This window comes from Hyla sarda, unplaced genomic scaffold (genome assembly GCF_029499605.1).
Source record: "Hyla sarda isolate aHylSar1 unplaced genomic scaffold, aHylSar1.hap1 scaffold_2572, whole genome shotgun sequence".
NCBI classification, from domain to species: Eukaryota; Metazoa; Chordata; class Amphibia; order Anura; family Hylidae; genus Hyla; species Hyla sarda.
Window position 1 is genome coordinate 19,537 of NW_026609260.1, and position 17,361 is coordinate 36,897.

A 17,361-nucleotide genomic window follows, 5' to 3' on the forward strand; every position below is an offset into this window, starting at 1 on the left:
TATGTAACATAACATGGGGGGGGGGGGGGGGGGGTCTCCTGGCTGCTCACACAGGTGTGTCATTGCTGTACATTGACCATGCATTGCTTCTGTGGTATTGCAAAGGCAAAGACAAATGCTTCCAGCCATCCATTGCACTAATGGATTGGTCATCAGCTGGCTGTCTATGTCCCGCATCAATATAGACCAAAGTACAGAGGGTTAGGCTATGCTATTGTGCACCTACCTGATGCATCAGAAGGTGCGAGGCCCTTGCTAAATTCTGTGCACAGACTTTGAGATCTATGCTTTAGACTGTATCTAAACCTGCTCCAACATGGACTGACATTCTGGCCTACTTTCAGCCGATGCGACTTGTCTGTCGCTGAACAGTCGCTTTTTATGTATTCAGCACCTATGTATAATGTTGTAAAAATGCTCTAGAAGCTAAAGTCGCAGAAATGTCACACATATTTGGCCTGCAACTTTCTGTGCGACAAATTCAGACAGGAAAAATCAGTATAAATCCTTAGAAAATTATCCCCCAGTGTCTCCATCTGCTGGCGGTATTGAATAAGCATTGCTGCACTGATGGGGTATGCATTAGACGAAAAAAAAGAAGAAAAAGAAGAATAATACGCCCAGAAAAGAGGCGAAAAGGAGAAAAACGTAAAAAAACGTGAAAAAAAAGTAAGAGGAAGAGAAGGGAAAAAAAGGTGGAAATGGGTTTAAAAGTGATTTCGGCGGAGAAATATATATATATATATATATATATATATATATATATATATATATATATATATGCGCACACACACACATAGATATAAACGTATTCTCCGTTGAGATATTGCAGCCGCTGCTGTGTCCAGGCCCAGGAGCCTTAGCACTGTGCTGTGATGTCACTCAATACCACTGACATCACTAGGTGTAAACAACATCTCTCCTTTGCTGTGTATGTGACTATGGAGCTGTTTGGTGATGTCGTCTATTACGGCCTTCATAGAAGCAACAGGAGATTGTTGCATCCATCTTGAACCCTCAGAACTACAGTGCTATGATGTCACTCACTTCCACAGGCCTTGCAGAGTGTAAACAACAACAACCCAGCTTTGTTGTGTATGTAACCAAAGGGATTTGTGATGTCACCTAGAACCTTCACAGCAGCGACAGCTTTATGAGGAGCATCAGCACTGCTCTGCCTGAGCAGAACCATCACCGCCATAGGTTGTCAAATAACCCGGATTTAACCCACACAGGTAAGTCCAATGGGGTGCAGGCATGTCCTCTATGCTTACAGCTTCCCGTGGGTGTTGGTTTGATACCGTTTGGGGACAGCCAAGGAGGCATCTGCAGGCAACAAAGGTAGGTGTGTGCTTGTGTGTGTGTTTCCTATGCAGATCCTAAGCCCAGTGTCACATGCAAGTAGGAGGAGTAAGAAGGGTTCCTGGCAAATCCGGGTTATGGATTGCATTTAAAAAGGCCCCGTGGGAGTGCAATGGGCCCCTGTCTTGCTGCTTAGCAATAATGGTATGGGTTTAGGTTCTGCTGTGTGTACTGGTGGTTGACTGCCCCCCAGCCCAGAGTGTGCATGGAAAATTGTCTGGCAGCCTCCCTGACAGCAAGCAGTGATAGTGCCCATGAAGGGGACCTTGTTGGGCCCGCCCCTTTCACGGTTATCGCTTCTCGGCCTTTTGGCTAAGATCAAGTGTAGTATCTGTTCTTATCAGTTTTTCATGCCGGTGTATAGTAACGCCGGTATGGGGCTGGTGGGGATGGGTGCTGCATGGAGGAGCAGGTGTACCAGGGCTTTCCGGGGCTGGTTCTGAGGAATCAGCTCGACGGCTGCCCCGATGTGACCTGTTCCCTCCGGGTCTCGCCATGAGGCTGAGAGGGTCTAGAGCCGAGGTACTTTTGTGCCTCGGGGAGTGGTGACCCCGAGGTGCCGAAACTCACTGGGAGAATAGGCTCACTGAGTTGAAGCACGGGCACCATAATCTCTTCACCTTGTGGCACTCACCTCTTGATTCCCGGCCTTCTGGCTAGGATCAGAGAAATTTTTATAGATCCGGCCGGATGTCCGGGCAGTATATCTGCACACATTCACTTATTTATTTCTTTCTTTGTCTCACTGTGTCACTTTTTGCGTGTTGTGTGTTCACAGGATTGGTCAGGATGCGGTAGCCCTTCTGGGTGTCCCTCCTGGCGGTCTAGGGGAGGTGTGTGTGGCCATTAGGTTCCGCAACTCCCTGCAAACACCCCGGGTACTCCTGCTTTGGCAGGGTACCTACCGTAATCGGCTCTGCGGGCAGATACCTTGGCTAACGCCAAGGGGGATGCCGGGAGCATTTGTGGTCCCCTAGTAGCTTCGGCGAAAAGGGACATCGAACCTGGAACCTCGCAGGTACCTTTTGGTCCGGAGGCGAAGGGTAAGGTTTGTTGGGGGGCCTCTCTCCTATCGGAGAAGGGCTTGCGATAGACCGCATCCTTTGTGCACGTTTTTTTTTAGTGTAACACGTTTGCACTTTTTCTTGCACTTTGGGTGAATCGAAAGCACGTTCCTCGGCTTTAGAAAAAAAAAAAAAAAAAAAAAAAAAAAAAAAAAAAAAATCTGTTCTTATCAGTTTAATATCTGATACGTCCCCTATCTGGGGACCATATATTAAATGGATTTTTGAGAACGGGGGCCGATTTCGAAGCTTGCTTCCGTCGCCCTATGCATTGACCCGATATGGCAGTATCTTCGGGTACAGTGCACCACCCCCTTACAGGGTTAAAAAGAAAGATTCCTACTTTCATTGCTACCTGCTTGCTGGCTAGCCAGCTAGCCAGCCCTGTGGGCCTTGCTGCTGCTGCAGCCAAAAAACAAAAGGTGGTGCTGCTGCTGCTTCTGCTGCTTCTGCTTCTGCTTGTGTCTGGCCCCTGTTGGAGCGTCCAGGCACAGGACTTCTGCTGCTGCTGACTAAATGGCCTCCTTAATTGGATCATTTGAGTAGCCAGCACACCTGTGCAGGTAGGGCATGACATGATAGGCAGCTGCCTTGATAGCGGGTGGGTGCTGAATGTTCCTAATTGACAAAATAAGATTAATGCTTATGAAGAAATAGAAAATCTCATCCCTTCCCCAATATCGCGCCACACCCCTACCCCTTAATTCCCTGGTTGAACGTGATGGACATATGTCTTTTTTCGACCGTACTAACTATGTAGCTATGTAACATAACATGGGGGGGGGGGGGGGGGGGTCTCCTGGCTGTTCACACAGGTGTGTCATTGCTGTACATTGACCATGCATTGCTTCTGTGGTATTGCAAAGGCAAAGACAAATGCTTCCAGCCATCCATTGCACTAATGGATTGGTCATCAGCTGGCTGTCTATGTCCCGCATCAATATAGACCAAAGTACAGAGGGTTAGGCTATGCTATTGTGCACCTACCTGATGCATCAGAAGGTGCGAGGCCCTTGCTAAATTCTGTGCACAGACTTTGAGATCTATGCTTTAGACTGTATCTAAACCTGCTCCAACATGGACTGACATTCTGGCCTACTTTCAGCCGATGCGACTTGTCTGTCGCTGAACAGTCGCTTTTTATGTATTCAGCACCTATGTATAATGTTGTAAAAATGCTCTAGAAGCTAAAGTCGCAGAAATGTCACACATATTTGGCCTGCAACTTTCTGTGCGACAAATTCAGACAGGAAAAATCAGTATAAATCCTTAGAAAATTATCCCCCAGTGTCTCCATCTGCTGGCGGTATTGAATAAGCATTGCTGCACTGATGGGGTATGCATTAGACGAAAAAAAAGAAGAAAAAGAAGAAGAATACGCCCAGAAAAGAGGCGAAAAGGAGAAAAACGTAAAAAAACGTGAAAAAAAAGTAAGAGGAAGAGAAGGGAAAAAAAGGTGGAAATGGGTTTAAAAGTGATTTCGGCGGAGAAATATATATATATATATATATATATATATATATATATATATATATGCGCACACACACACATAGATATAAACGTATTCTCCGTTGAGATATTGCAGCCGCTGCTGTGTCCAGGCCCAGGAGCCTTAGCACTGTGCTGTGATGTCACTCAATACCACTGACATCACTAGGTGTAAACAACATCTCTCCTTTGCTGTGTATGTGACTATGGAGCTGTTTGGTGATGTCGTCTATTACGGCCTTCATAGAAGCAACAGGAGATTGTTGCATCCATCTTGAACCCTCAGAACTACAGTGCTATGATGTCACTCACTTCCACAGGCCTTGCAGAGTGTAAACAACAACAACCCAGCTTTGTTGTGTATGTAACCAAAGGGATTTGTGATGTCACCTAGAACCTTCACAGCAGCGACAGCTTTATGAGGAGCATCAGCACTGCTCTGCCTGAGCAGAACCATCACCGCCATAGGTTGTCAAATAACCCGGATTTAACCCACACAGGTAAGTCCAATGGGGTGCAGGCATGTCCTCTATGCTTACAGCTTCCCGTGGGTGTTGGTTTGATACCGTTTGGGGACAGCCAAGGAGGCATCTGCAGGCAACAAAGGTAGGTGTGTGCTTGTGTGTGTGTTTCCTATGCAGATCCTAAGCCCAGTGTCACATGCAAGTAGGAGGAGTAAGAAGGGTTCCTGGCAAATCCGGGTTATGGATTGCATTTAAAAAGGCCCCGTGGGAGTGCAATGGGCCCCTGTCTTGCTGCTTAGCAATAATGGTATGGGTTTAGGTTCTGCTGTGTGTACTGGTGGTTGACTGCCCCCCAGCCCAGAGTGTGCATGGAAAATTGTCTGGCAGCCTCCCTGACAGCAAGCAGTGATAGTGCCCATGAAGGGGACCTTGTTGGGCCCGCCCCTTTCACGGTTATCGCTTCTCGGCCTTTTGGCTAAGATCAAGTGTAGTATCTGTTCTTATCAGTTTAATATCTGATACGTCCCCTATCTGGGGACCATATATTAAATGGATTTTTGAGAACGGGGGCCGATTTCGAAGCTTGCTTCCGTCGCCCTATGCATTGACCCGATATGGCAGTATCTTCGGGTACAGTGCACCACCCCCTTACAGGGTTAAAAAGAAAGATTCCTACTTTCATTGCTACCTGCTTGCTGGCTAGCCAGCTAGCCAGCCCTGTGGGCCTTGCTGCTGCTGCAGCCAAAAAACAAAAGGTGGTGCTGCTGCTGCTTCTGCTGCTTCTGCTTGTGTCTGGCCCCTGTTGGAGCGTCCAGGCACAGGACTTCTGCTGCTGCTGACTAAATGGCCTCCTTAATTGGATCATTTGAGTAGCCAGCACACCTGTGCAGGTAGGGCATGACATGATAGGCAGCTGCCTTGATAGCGGGTGGGTGCTGAATGTTCCTAATTGACAAAATAAGATTAATGCTTATGAAGAAATATAAAATCTCATCCCTTCCCCAATATCGTGCCACACCCCTACCCCTTAATTCCCTGGTTGAACGTGATGGACATATGTCTTTTTTCGACCGTACTAACTATGTAACTATGTAACATAACATGGGGGGGGGGGGGGGTCTCCTGGCTGTTCACACAGGTGTGTCATTGCTGTACATTGACCATGCATTGCTTCTGTGGTATTGCAAAGGCAAAGACAAATGCTTCCAGCCATCCATTGCACTAATGGATTGGTCATCAGCTGGCTGTCTATGTCCCGCATCAATATAGACCAAAGTACAGAGGGTTAGGCTATGCTATTGTGCACCTACCTGATGCATCAGAAGGTGCGAGGCCCTTGCTAAATTCTGTGCACAGACTTTGAGATCTATGCTTTAGACTGTATCTAAACCTGCTCCAACATGGACTGACATTCTGGCCTACTTTCAGCCGATGCGACTTGTCTGTCGCTGAACAGTCGCTTTTTATGTATTCAGCACCTATGTATAATGTTGTAAAAATGCTCTAGAAGCTAAAGTCGCAGAAATGTCACACATATTTGGCCTGCAACTTTCTGTGCGACAAATTCAGACAGGAAAAATCAGTATAAATCCTTAGAAAATTATCCCCCAGTGTCTCCATCTGCTGGCGGTATTGAATAAGCATTGCTGCACTGATGGGGTATGCATTAGACGAAAAAAAAGAAGAAAAAGAAGAATAATACGCCCAGAAAAGAGGCGAAAAGGAGAAAAACGTAAAAAAACGTGAAAAAAAAGTAAGAGGAAGAGAAGGGAAAAAAAGGTGGAAATGGGTTTAAAAGTGATTTCGGCGGAGAAATATATATATATATATATATATATATATATATATATATGCGCACACACACACATAGATATAAACGTATTCTCCGTTGAGATATTGCAGCCGCTGCTGTGTCCAGGCCCAGGAGCCTTAGCACTGTGCTGTGATGTCACTCAATACCACTGACATCACTAGGTGTAAACAACATCTCTCCTTTGCTGTGTATGTGACTATGGAGCTGTTTGGTGATGTCATCTATTACGGCCTTCATAGAAGCAACAGGAGATTGTTGCATCCATCTTGAACCCTCAGAACTACAGTGCTATGATGTCACTCACTTCCACAGGCCTTGCAGAGTGTAAACAACAACAACCCAGCTTTGTTGTGTATGTAACCAAAGGGATTTGTGATGTCACCTAGAACCTTCACAGCAGCGACAGCTTTATGAGGAGCATCAGCACTGCTCTGCCTGAGCAGAACCATCACCGCCATAGGTTGTCAAATAACCCGCATTTAACCCACACAGGTAAGTCCAATGGGGTGCAGGCATGTCCTCTATGCTTACAGCTTCCCGTGGGTGTTGGTTTGATACCGTTTGGGGACAGCCAAGGAGGCATCTGCAGGCAACAAAGGTAGGTGTGTGCTTGTGTGTGTGTTTCCTATGCAGATCCTAAGCCCAGTGTCACATGCAAGTAGGAGGAGTAAGAAGGGTTCCTGGCAAATCCGGGTTATGGATTGCATTTAAAAAGGCCCCGTGGGAGTGCAATGGGCCCCTGTCTTGCTGCTTAGCAATAATGGTATGGGTTTAGGTTCTGCTGTGTGTACTGGTGGTTGACTGCCCCCCAGCCCAGAGTGTGCATGGAAAATTGTCTGGCAGCCTCCCTGACAGCAAGCAGTGATAGTGCCCATGAAGGGGACCTTGTTGGGCCCGCCCCTTTCACGGTTATCGCTTCTCGACCTTTTGGCTAAGATCAAGTGTAGTATCTGCTTGCTTGATCTGGCTGGAAGGTGCCCGGGGTACCCGCTCCTTTTCCCTGGGGGATCGTCCCATCTATATGGTGGGACTAAACCCCCTTGCTGACATCAGGGTGGCGGCTTAGTCCCCGGGCAACGAGGAGCGATCACCACCTACCTACCTACCTGCCTGCAGTAGGGGAGGTGTTTTTTCTGCGATGGAGGAGGCTGGCAAGAAAGAAGAGCCTGCTGGAGGTGTACCTAGCTACGCCAGACTACGAAATGGAGTCCGAATTACTCTTTTGGATGCTGGAAAGAAGGAGAGAGGTTTATTCTTCGTGGTGGAGGAGATTTTGTTCCAGCTTTTTGAGCTGAGGAAGGACCAGATATTATCGATGCTGGAATTTCCAAGAAGTGGAGTCTATGATGTGGTTCTGGTTTCGGAGGAGGACTATGGTGTGTTCTGCAATAAAGCATTGCTGTGGAAGTCGCACCCTAAGTTGGGAGGGGTAGAGATTACTCCCCATTTCCCGACTCGGGAAAGACTTATAACTGTGAGGATGTACAGTCCGTATATCACAGAAGAAGAGATTGTTCTGTTCCTTTCTAGATTCTGTGAGGAGGTGAAGCCAAAAGGCAAGATCTATAATCAATATGGACTTTGGACGACAAAGTGGAAATTTCAAGTGAAGTTTCAGAAAACACCTGATGGAAAGCTAATTTATCCCCCAGGGCGTTTTAAGATTGGCCCAGTAAATGGGGACCTGTTCTTTTCAGGCATGGACGACTTTTGTCGAAAGTGTAAAAGGTATGGCCATAGGAAAGATTTTTGTGATATTGTTTGGTGCTATAAATGCCAAGAAGAAGGCCATGAGCCAGAAGCATGTAAGGTGAAGAAAAAGTGTCATCTATGTGGTGATGAGGGACACCTGGCAGTAATGTGTCCTAAGAAGAAGAAGAAGAAAAAGGAGGTTATGAAACGAAGTAGGGAGGAGGAAACTGATGTGAGGGAAGAACCTGAAGAGGAGGAAACCCCAACCAGGAAAGTGATGGAGGAGAAGAAAAGGAAAGAAAATGAAGAAGAATATGTACCGGTAGAGTATGGAGGCTCTCTTGATGTTGTCTTCAAGAGTGTGTCAAAAAAAGAGAAAAAAGCCTTTGACGAGGATTTGGGAAATCTGAAAGAAAGATTGGGAATCAAAGTCAATGAAGCAAGGGATAAAGTCTATTGTTCCTTTCACGCAGATATAGATAGATTTGTGGAAACATACAAGGTTCCAGCGTGGCTGGCGATTCCAGCCAAAAGTGAGATGCTGAGTGGATCTATAACTTGTGGTTTCTTAGACTTCTTGATGGTCTTTGCATGGAGAAGAGGAATGACATTTGGGTAATTTTTCTTTAAGAAATTATAGAATTATAGTATGGTTAGTTTTGGTTTGATAATTTTTTTATGTTTTAAATATGGTTTCTTTTATTGTTTAAAAAAAAAAAAAAAAAGAGATAAAGAAATAAAGAAAAACGGGTTTTCCTGATGATGAACAAAAAATCAAGCTCAAATAAGATCTTAGAGCTCTGATGGAGTTCTGAGGGTTAACTAAAAAAAAAAAAAAAATCTGTTCTTATCAGTTTAATATCTGATACGTCCCCTATCTGGGGACCATATATTAAATGGATTTTTGAGAACGGGGGCCGATTTCGAAGCTTGCTTCCGTCGCCCTATGCATTGACCCGATATGGCAGTATCTTCGGGTACAGTGCACCACCCCCTTACAGGGTTAAAAAGAAAGATTCCTACTTTCATTGCTACCTGCTTGCTGGCTAGCCAGCTAGCCAGCCCTGTGGGCCTTGCTGCTGCTGCAGCCAAAAAACAAAAGGTGGTGCTGCTGCTGCTTCTGCTGCTTCTGCTTCTGCTTGTGTCTGGCCCCTGTTGGAGCGTCCAGGCACAGGACTTCTGCTGCTGCTGACTAAATGGCCTCCTTAATTGGATCATTTGAGTAGCCAGCACACCTGTGCAGGTAGGGCATGACATGATAGGCAGCTGCCTTGATAGCGGGTGGGTGCTGAATGTTCCTAATTGACAAAATAAGATTAATGCTTATGAAGAAATATAAAATCTCATCCCTTCCCCAATATCGCGCCACACCCCTACCCCTTAATTCCCTGGTTGAACGTGATGGACATATGTCTTTTTTCGACCGTACTAACTATGTAACTATGTAACATAACATGGGGGGGGGGGGGGGGGTCTCCTGGCTGTTCACACAGGTGTGTCATTGCTGTACATTGACCATGCATTGCTTCTGTGGTATTGCAAAGGCAAAGACAAATGCTTCCAGCCATCCATTGCACTAATGGATTGGTCATCAGCTGGCTGTCTATGTCCCGCATCAATATAGACCAAAGTACAGAGGGTTAGGCTATGCTATTGTGCACCTACCTGATGCATCAGAAGGTGCGAGGCCCTTGCTAAATTCTGTGCACAGACTTTGAGATCTATGCTTTAGACTGTATCTAAACCTGCTCCAACATGGACTGACATTCTGGCCTACTTTCAGCCGATGCGACTTGTCTGTCGCTGAACAGTCGCTTTTTATGTATTCAGCACCTATGTATAATGTTGTAAAAATGCTCTAGAAGCTAAAGTCGCAGAAATGTCACACATATTTGGCCTGCAACTTTCTGTGCGACAAATTCAGACAGGAAAAATCAGTATAAATCCTTAGAAAATTATCCCCCAGTGTCTCCATCTGCTGGCGGTATTGAATAAGCATTGCTGTACTGATGGGGTATGCATTAGACGAAAAAAAAGAAGAAAAAGAAGAATAATACGCCCAGAAAAGAGGCGAAAAGGAGAAAAACGTAAAAAAACGTGAAAAAAAAGTAAGAGGAAGAGAAGGGAAAAAAAGGTGGAAATGGGTTTAAAAGTGATTTCGGCGGAGAAATATATATATATATATATATATATATATATATATATATATATATGCGCACACACACACATAGATATAAACGTATTCTCCGTTGAGATATTGCAGCCGCTGCTGTGTCCAGGCCCAGGAGCCTTAGCACTGTGCTGTGATGTCACTCAATACCACTGACATCACTAGGTGTAAACAACATCTCTCCTTTGCTGTGTATGTGACTATGGAGCTGTTTGGTGATGTCGTCTATTACGGCCTTCATAGAAGCAACAGGAGATTGTTGCATCCATCTTGAACCCTCAGAACTACAGTGCTATGATGTCACTCACTTCCACAGGCCTTGCAGAGTGTAAACAACAACAACCCAGCTTTGTTGTGTATGTAACCAAAGGGATTTGTGATGTCACCTAGAACCTTCACAGCAGCGACAGCTTTATGAGGAGCATCAGCACTGCTCTGCCTGAGCAGAACCATCACCGCCATAGGTTGTCAAATAACCCGGATTTAACCCACACAGGTAAGTCCAATGGGGTGCAGGCATGTCCTCTATGCTTACAGCTTCCCGTGGGTGTTGGTTTGATACCGTTTGGGGACAGCCAAGGAGGCATCTGCAGGCAACAAAGGTAGGTGTGTGCTTGTGTGTGTGTTTCCTATGCAGATCCTAAGCCCAGTGTCACATGCAAGTAGGAGGAGTAAGAAGGGTTCCTGGCAAATCCGGGTTATGGATTGCATTTAAAAAGGCCCCGTGGGAGTGCAATGGGCCCCTGTCTTGCTGCTTAGCAATAATGGTATGGGTTTAGGTTCTGCTGTGTGTACTGGTGGTTGACTGCCCCCCAGCCCAGAGTGTGCATGGAAAATTGTCTGGCAGCCTCCCTGACAGCAAGCAGTGATAGTGCCCATGAAGGGGACCTTGTTGGGCCCGCCCCTTTCACGGTTATCGCTTCTCGGCCTTTTGGCTAAGATCAAGTGTAGTATCTGTTCTTATCAGTTTAATATCTGATACGTCCCCTATCTGGGGACCATATATTAAATGGATTTTTGAGAACGGGGGCCGATTTCGAAGCTTGCTTCCGTCGCCCTATGCATTGACCCGATATGGCAGTATCTTCGGGTACAGTGCACCACCCCCTTACAGGGTTAAAAAGAAAGATTCCTACTTTCATTGCTACCTGCTTGCTGGCTAGCCAGCTAGCCAGCCCTGTGGGCCTTGCTGCTGCTGCAGCCAAAAAACAAAAGGTGGTGCTGCTGCTGCTTCTGCTGCTTCTGCTTCTGCTTGTGTCTGGCCCCTGTTGGAGCGTCCAGGCACAGGACTTCTGCTGCTGCTGACTAAATGGCCTCCTTAATTGGATCATTTGAGTAGCCAGCACACCTGTGCAGGTAGGGCATGACATGATAGGCAGCTGCCTTGATAGCGGGTGGGTGCTGAATGTTCCTAATTGACAAAATAAGATTAATGCTTATGAAGAAATATAAAATCTCATCCCTTCCCCAATATCGCGCCACACCCCTACCCCTTAATTCCCTGGTTGAACGTGATGGACATATGTCTTTTTTCGACCGTACTAACTATGTAACTATGTAACATAACATGGGGGGGGGGGGGGGGTCTCCTGGCTGTTCACACAGGTGTGTCATTGCTGTACATTGACCATGCATTGCTTCTGTGGTATTGCAAAGGCAAAGACAAATGCTTCCAGCCATCCATTGCACTAATGGATTGGTCATCAGCTGGCTGTCTATGTCCCGCATCAATATAGACCAAAGTACAGAGGGTTAGGCTATGCTATTGTGCACCTACCTGATGCATCAGAAGGTGCGAGGCCCTTGCTAAATTCTGTGCACAGACTTTGAGATCTATGCTTTAGACTGTATCTAAACCTGCTCCAACATGGACTGACATTCTGGCCTACTTTCAGCCGATGCGACTTGTCTGTCGCTGAACAGTCGCTTTTTATGTATTCAGCACCTATGTATAATGTTGTAAAAATGCTCTAGAAGCTAAAGTCGCAGAAATGTCACACATATTTGGCCTGCAACTTTCTGTGCGACAAATTCAGACAGGAAAAATCAGTATAAATCCTTAGAAAATTATCCCCCAGTGTCTCCATCTGCTGGCGGTATTGAATAAGCATTGCTGCACTGATGGGGTATGCATTAGACGAAAAAAAAGAAGAAAAAGAAGAATAATACGCCCAGAAAAGAGGCGAAAAGGAGAAAAACGTAAAAAAACGTGAAAAAAAAGTAAGAGGAAGAGAAGGGAAAAAAAGGTGGAAATGGGTTTAAAAGTGATTTCGGCGGAGAAATATATATATATATATATATATATATATATATATATATATATATATATATATATGCGCACACACACACATAGATATAAACGTATTCTCCGTTGAGATATTGCAGCCGCTGCTGTGTCCAGGCCCAGGAGCCTTAGCACTGTGCTGTGATGTCACTCAATACCACTGACATCACTAGGTGTAAACAACATCTCTCCTTTGCTGTGTATGTGACTATGGAGCTGTTTGGTGATGTCGTCTATTACGGCCTTCATAGAAGCAACAGGAGATTGTTGCATCCATCTTGAACCCTCAGAACTACAGTGCTATGATGTCACTCACTTCCACAGGCCTTGCAGAGTGTAAACAACAACAACCCAGCTTTGTTGTGTATGTAACCAAAGGGATTTGTGATGTCACCTAGAACCTTCACAGCAGCGACAGCTTTATGAGGAGCATCAGCACTGCTCTGCCTGAGCAGAACCATCACCGCCATAGGTTGTCAAATAACCCGGATTTAACCCACACAGGTAAGTCCAATGGGGTGCAGGCATGTCCTCTATGCTTACAGCTTCCCGTGGGTGTTGGTTTGATACCGTTTGGGGACAGCCAAGGAGGCATCTGCAGGCAACAAAGGTAGGTGTGTGCTTGTGTGTGTGTTTCCTATGCAGATCCTAAGCCCAGTGTCACATGCAAGTAGGAGGAGTAAGAAGGGTTCCTGGCAAATCCGGGTTATGGATTGCATTTAAAAAGGCCCCGTGGGAGTGCAATGGGCCCCTGTCTTGCTGCTTAGCAATAATGGTATGGGTTTAGGTTCTGCTGTGTGTACTGGTGGTTGACTGCCCCCCAGCCCAGAGTGTGCATGGAAAATTGTCTGGCAGCCTCCCTGACAGCAAGCAGTGATAGTGCCCATGAAGGGGACCTTGTTGGGCCCGCCCCTTTCACGGTTATCGCTTCTCGGCCTTTTGGCTAAGATCAAGTGTAGTATCTGTTCTTATCAGTTTAATATCTGATACGTCCCCTATCTGGGGACCATATATTAAATGGATTTTTGAGAACGGGGGCCGATTTCGAAGCTTGCTTCCGTCGCCCTATGCATTGACCCGATATGGCAGTATCTTCGGGTACAGTGCACCACCCCCTTACAGGGTTAAAAAGAAAGATTCCTACTTTCATTGCTACCTGCTTGCTGGCTAGCCAGCTAGCCAGCCCTGTGGGCCTTGCTGCTGCTGCAGCCAAAAAACAAAAGGTGGTGCTGCTGCTTCTGCTGCTTCTGCTTCTGCTTGTGTCTGGCCCCTGTTGGAGCGTCCAGGCACAGGACTTCTGCTGCTGCTGACTAAATGGCCTCCTTAATTGGATCATTTGAGTAGCCAGCACACCTGTGCAGGTAGGGCATGACATGATAGGCAGCTGCCTTGATAGCGGGTGGGTGCTGAATGTTCCTAATTGACAAAATAAGATTAATGCTTATGAAGAAATATAAAATCTCATCCCTTCCCCAATATCGCGCCACACCCCTACCCCTTAATTCCCTGGTTGAACGTGATGGACATATGTCTTTTTTCGACCGTACTAACTATGTAACTATGTAACATAACATGGGGGGGGGGGGGGGGGGTCTCCTGGCTGTTCACACAGGTGTGTCATTGCTGTACATTGACCATGCATTGCTTCTGTGGTATTGCAAAGGCAAAGACAAATGCTTCCAGCCATCCATTGCACTAATGGATTGGTCATCAGCTGGCTGTCTATGTCCCGCATCAATATAGACCAAAGTACAGAGGGTTAGGCTATGCTATTGTGCACCTACCTGATGCATCAGAAGGTGCGAGGCCCTTGCTAAATTCTGTGCACAGACTTTGAGATCTATGCTTTAGACTGTATCTAAACCTGCTCCAACATGGACTGACATTCTGGCCTACTTTCAGCCGATGCGACTTGTCTGTCGCTGAACAGTCGCTTTTTATGTATTCAGCACCTATGTATAATGTTGTAAAAATGCTCTAGAAGCTAAAGTCGCAGAAATGTCACACATATTTGGCCTGCAACTTTCTGTGCGACAAATTCAGACAGGAAAAATCAGTTTAAATCCTTAGAAAATTATCCCCCAGTGTCTCCATCTGCTGGCGGTATTGAATAAGCATTGCTGCACTGATGGGGTATGCATTAGACGAAAAAAAAGAAGAAAAAGAAGAATAATACGCCCAGAAAAGAGGCGAAAAGGAGAAAAACGTAAAAAAACGTGAAAAAAAAGTAAGAGGAAGAGAAGGGAAAAAAAGGTGGAAATGGGTTTAAAAGTGATTTCGGCGGAGAATATATATATATATATATATATATATATATATATATATATGCGCACACACACACATAGATATAAACGTATTCTCCGTTGAGATATTGCAGCCGCTGCTGTGTCCAGGCCCAGGAGCCTTAGCACTGTGCTGTGATGTCACTCAATACCACTGACATCACTAGGTGTAAACAACATCTCTCCTTTGCTGTGTATGTGACTATGGAGCTGTTTGGTGATGTCGTCTATTACGGCCTTCATAGAAGCAACAGGAGATTGTTGCATCCATCTTGAACCCTCAGAACTACAGTGCTATGATGTCACTCACTTCCACAGGCCTTGCAGAGTGTAAACAACAACAACCCAGCTTTGTTGTGTATGTAACCAAAGGGATTTGTGATGTCACCTAGAACCTTCACAGCAGCGACAGCTTTATGAGGAGCATCAGCACTGCTCTGCCTGAGCAGAACCATCACCGCCATAGGTTGTCAAATAACCCGGATTTAACCCACACAGGTAAGTCCAATGGGGTGCAGGCATGTCCTCTATGCTTACAGCTTCCCGTGGGTGTTGGTTTGATACCGTTTGGGGACAGCCAAGGAGGCATCTGCAGGCAACAAAGGTAGGTGTGTGCTTGTGTGTGTGTTTCCTATGCAGATCCTAAGCCCAGTGTCACATGCAAGTAGGAGGAGTAAGAAGGGTTCCTGGCAAATCCGGGTTATGGATTGCATTTAAAAAGGCCCCGTGGGAGTGCAATGGGCCCCTGTCTTGCTGCTTAGCAATAATGGTATGGGTTTAGGTTCTGCTGTGTGTACTGGTGGTTGACTGCCCCCCAGCCCAGAGTGTGCATGGAAAATTGTCTGGCAGCCTCCCTGACAGCAAGCAGTGATAGTGCCCATGAAGGGGACCTTGTTGGGCCCGCCCCTTTCACGGTTATCGCTTCTCGGCCTTTTGGCTAGATCAAGTGTCTGGTCAGGAGGATCCTGGGAGTTTGTCCTACCTTTTCCAAGGGGGGCTGCTACGAGGAACCGAAAAGGCGATCGACAAGATGGGTGTTCGCATCCGTTACCTTACATCCGGTGAAACGCGGATTCGTTTTTCCTTTCGCTTTGATGTTGATGAAGACAAACAAGAACTCGTCCAACTTTCTTATTTTGTGAAAGAAACTCTCTACAAGCTTCTTGGGGTGAAGAAAGAGAACATCGTCTGTCTCAGAGATCCTCGGAAGGGCAGCTTCATCCTAACTCTGGACTCTGTTTATGCATGCCAGAATCTTTTTGAGAAGCTGAAAAGCAATCAAGACCTTGCTGAGCTTGATGGGATCACGGTCACAGTGTTGTATACTGGAGGCGATATTCCTCTAGTTGTGTGTATGCACAATCCCTTTGTGACTGTGTCCCATATTGAGCTCTTTTTGGGGAAATACTGCAGTTCTGTTAAGTATTCCCATAAGGTGATGAATTCAGAAGACCTATGGACGGGGAAACATAAGTTTTTTGTGAAAATGAAGGAGGATGCTACTGGCATTGGAGGGTTGTGTCATCCACCCTCCAACTTTTCTATCGGTCGGGATAAGGGCTATTTGTTTTATCCCGAGATGCCTACTTTTTGTAGGAAATGTAAGAAATTCGGACATACTATGGAAGTTTGCACGGACACTACAGTTCGCTGTGGTCGGTGCAATCAAGAAGGCCATGTTTCTAAGGACTGTGCTAAAATCGTCTGCAACATTTGTGGTGAAGAAGGCCATGCCTTTAAAGATTGCAGTCTCCGTTCCAGTGTAGCTAGATCGTGGGCTGACCGTGTAGCGGGGAGAGTGGGTGTAGTGCAAGCTGAAGTACCACCTGCGAAAGCACCCCAGCGGTCTGAGGCGCCTTCAGAAAAGCCGGCTGTAACTTCTGATGTCGTGGCGGAGCTTATGGACCTTTCTGCTGCTGTGCCTGAGACAGAGGGGAGACCTTCTGTGGAGGGTTCTGGCGGAGGAGGGTCACTAGTGAGCAGTGAAGCCATGGAGGTTGGCGTGAAGGAGATCAAGCGGAAGAAGGAACTCGGAGATGAGCCACAACTTGGCATTAAACGGCCTGTCAAAAAAAGCTCAGACGGATGTGAGGACAGTCAACATGCATGGAGGCCTTCTATAAGATCAGCGTCCGATCCAAAAAATATCAAAGAGTTCGAAAGCCCGGAGTCACCTGTGGGTTTCATATCGGACTCAAACTCCAGTAGCGAATAGCTTCCTTAAAGTGCTCCTCTCTTAATGTGAGAGGTCTAAAGAGCCCTACGAGAAGGGCTGCTTTGTTTAGTTTTTTAGAGACCTTGGACTGTTCTCTGTTCTTTTTACAAGAATGTGGAATTGAACATAGTCCAAATTATGAGGACCTTTGTCGTGGCTGGACTTTGGGACCATCGGTCTGGTCGGGTGACAATATGAACAGATCTTCAGGTGTTGGGATCTTGTTTAGAGGTTCAGATGTACAAGTTTTGTCCTTCTTAGAAATTATACCTGGTAGAGCGCTATTAGTTAATATTAAGTACAATGGCTCGGAGATTAAGCTTTTTAACATCTATGCTTCTCCTGAAAAAAATGAGAGAGCCGACTTGATTAATGATATTCAGGCTTTTATCCCAGGTTCAACACCTATTTTAATGGCTGGAGATTTTAATTGTTGTATGAGTGGTGATCATCGTGAGAGTGGAAGTTTGCATGTCAGAGTGGATAAAACAGAGAAACAGATTAAGAGTATGACTGAGGATTTTAAC

General features: G+C 46.0%; 4 non-coding genes and 2 pseudogenes across 4 annotated transcripts; all 6 read left to right on the forward strand.

Annotated features, from left to right (window-relative positions):
* Positions 1 to 1,654: 1,654 nt before the first annotated feature.
* LOC130324008 (U2 spliceosomal RNA) lies at positions 1,655 to 1,764 on the forward strand (annotated as a pseudogene).
* A 773-nt stretch (positions 1,765 to 2,537) lies between these two features.
* Positions 2,538 to 2,739, forward strand: LOC130324006 (U2 spliceosomal RNA; annotated as a pseudogene).
* Positions 2,740 to 4,833: 2,094 nt separating this feature from the next.
* On the forward strand, positions 4,834 to 5,024 carry LOC130324000 (U2 spliceosomal RNA). The gene has a single exon (XR_008869159.1). It is a non-coding gene; the product is annotated as a U2 spliceosomal RNA (small nuclear RNA).
* A 3,662-nt stretch (positions 5,025 to 8,686) lies between these two features.
* Positions 8,687 to 8,876, forward strand: LOC130324004 (U2 spliceosomal RNA). The gene has a single exon (XR_008869163.1). It is a non-coding gene; the product is annotated as a U2 spliceosomal RNA (small nuclear RNA).
* A 2,092-nt stretch (positions 8,877 to 10,968) lies between these two features.
* Positions 10,969 to 11,159, forward strand: LOC130324001 (U2 spliceosomal RNA). Its single transcript, XR_008869160.1, has one exon. It is a non-coding gene; the product is annotated as a U2 spliceosomal RNA (small nuclear RNA).
* Positions 11,160 to 13,260: 2,101 nt separating this feature from the next.
* Positions 13,261 to 13,451, forward strand: LOC130324002 (U2 spliceosomal RNA). The gene has a single exon (XR_008869161.1). It is a non-coding gene; the product is annotated as a U2 spliceosomal RNA (small nuclear RNA).
* Positions 13,452 to 17,361: the final 3,910 nt, after the last annotated feature.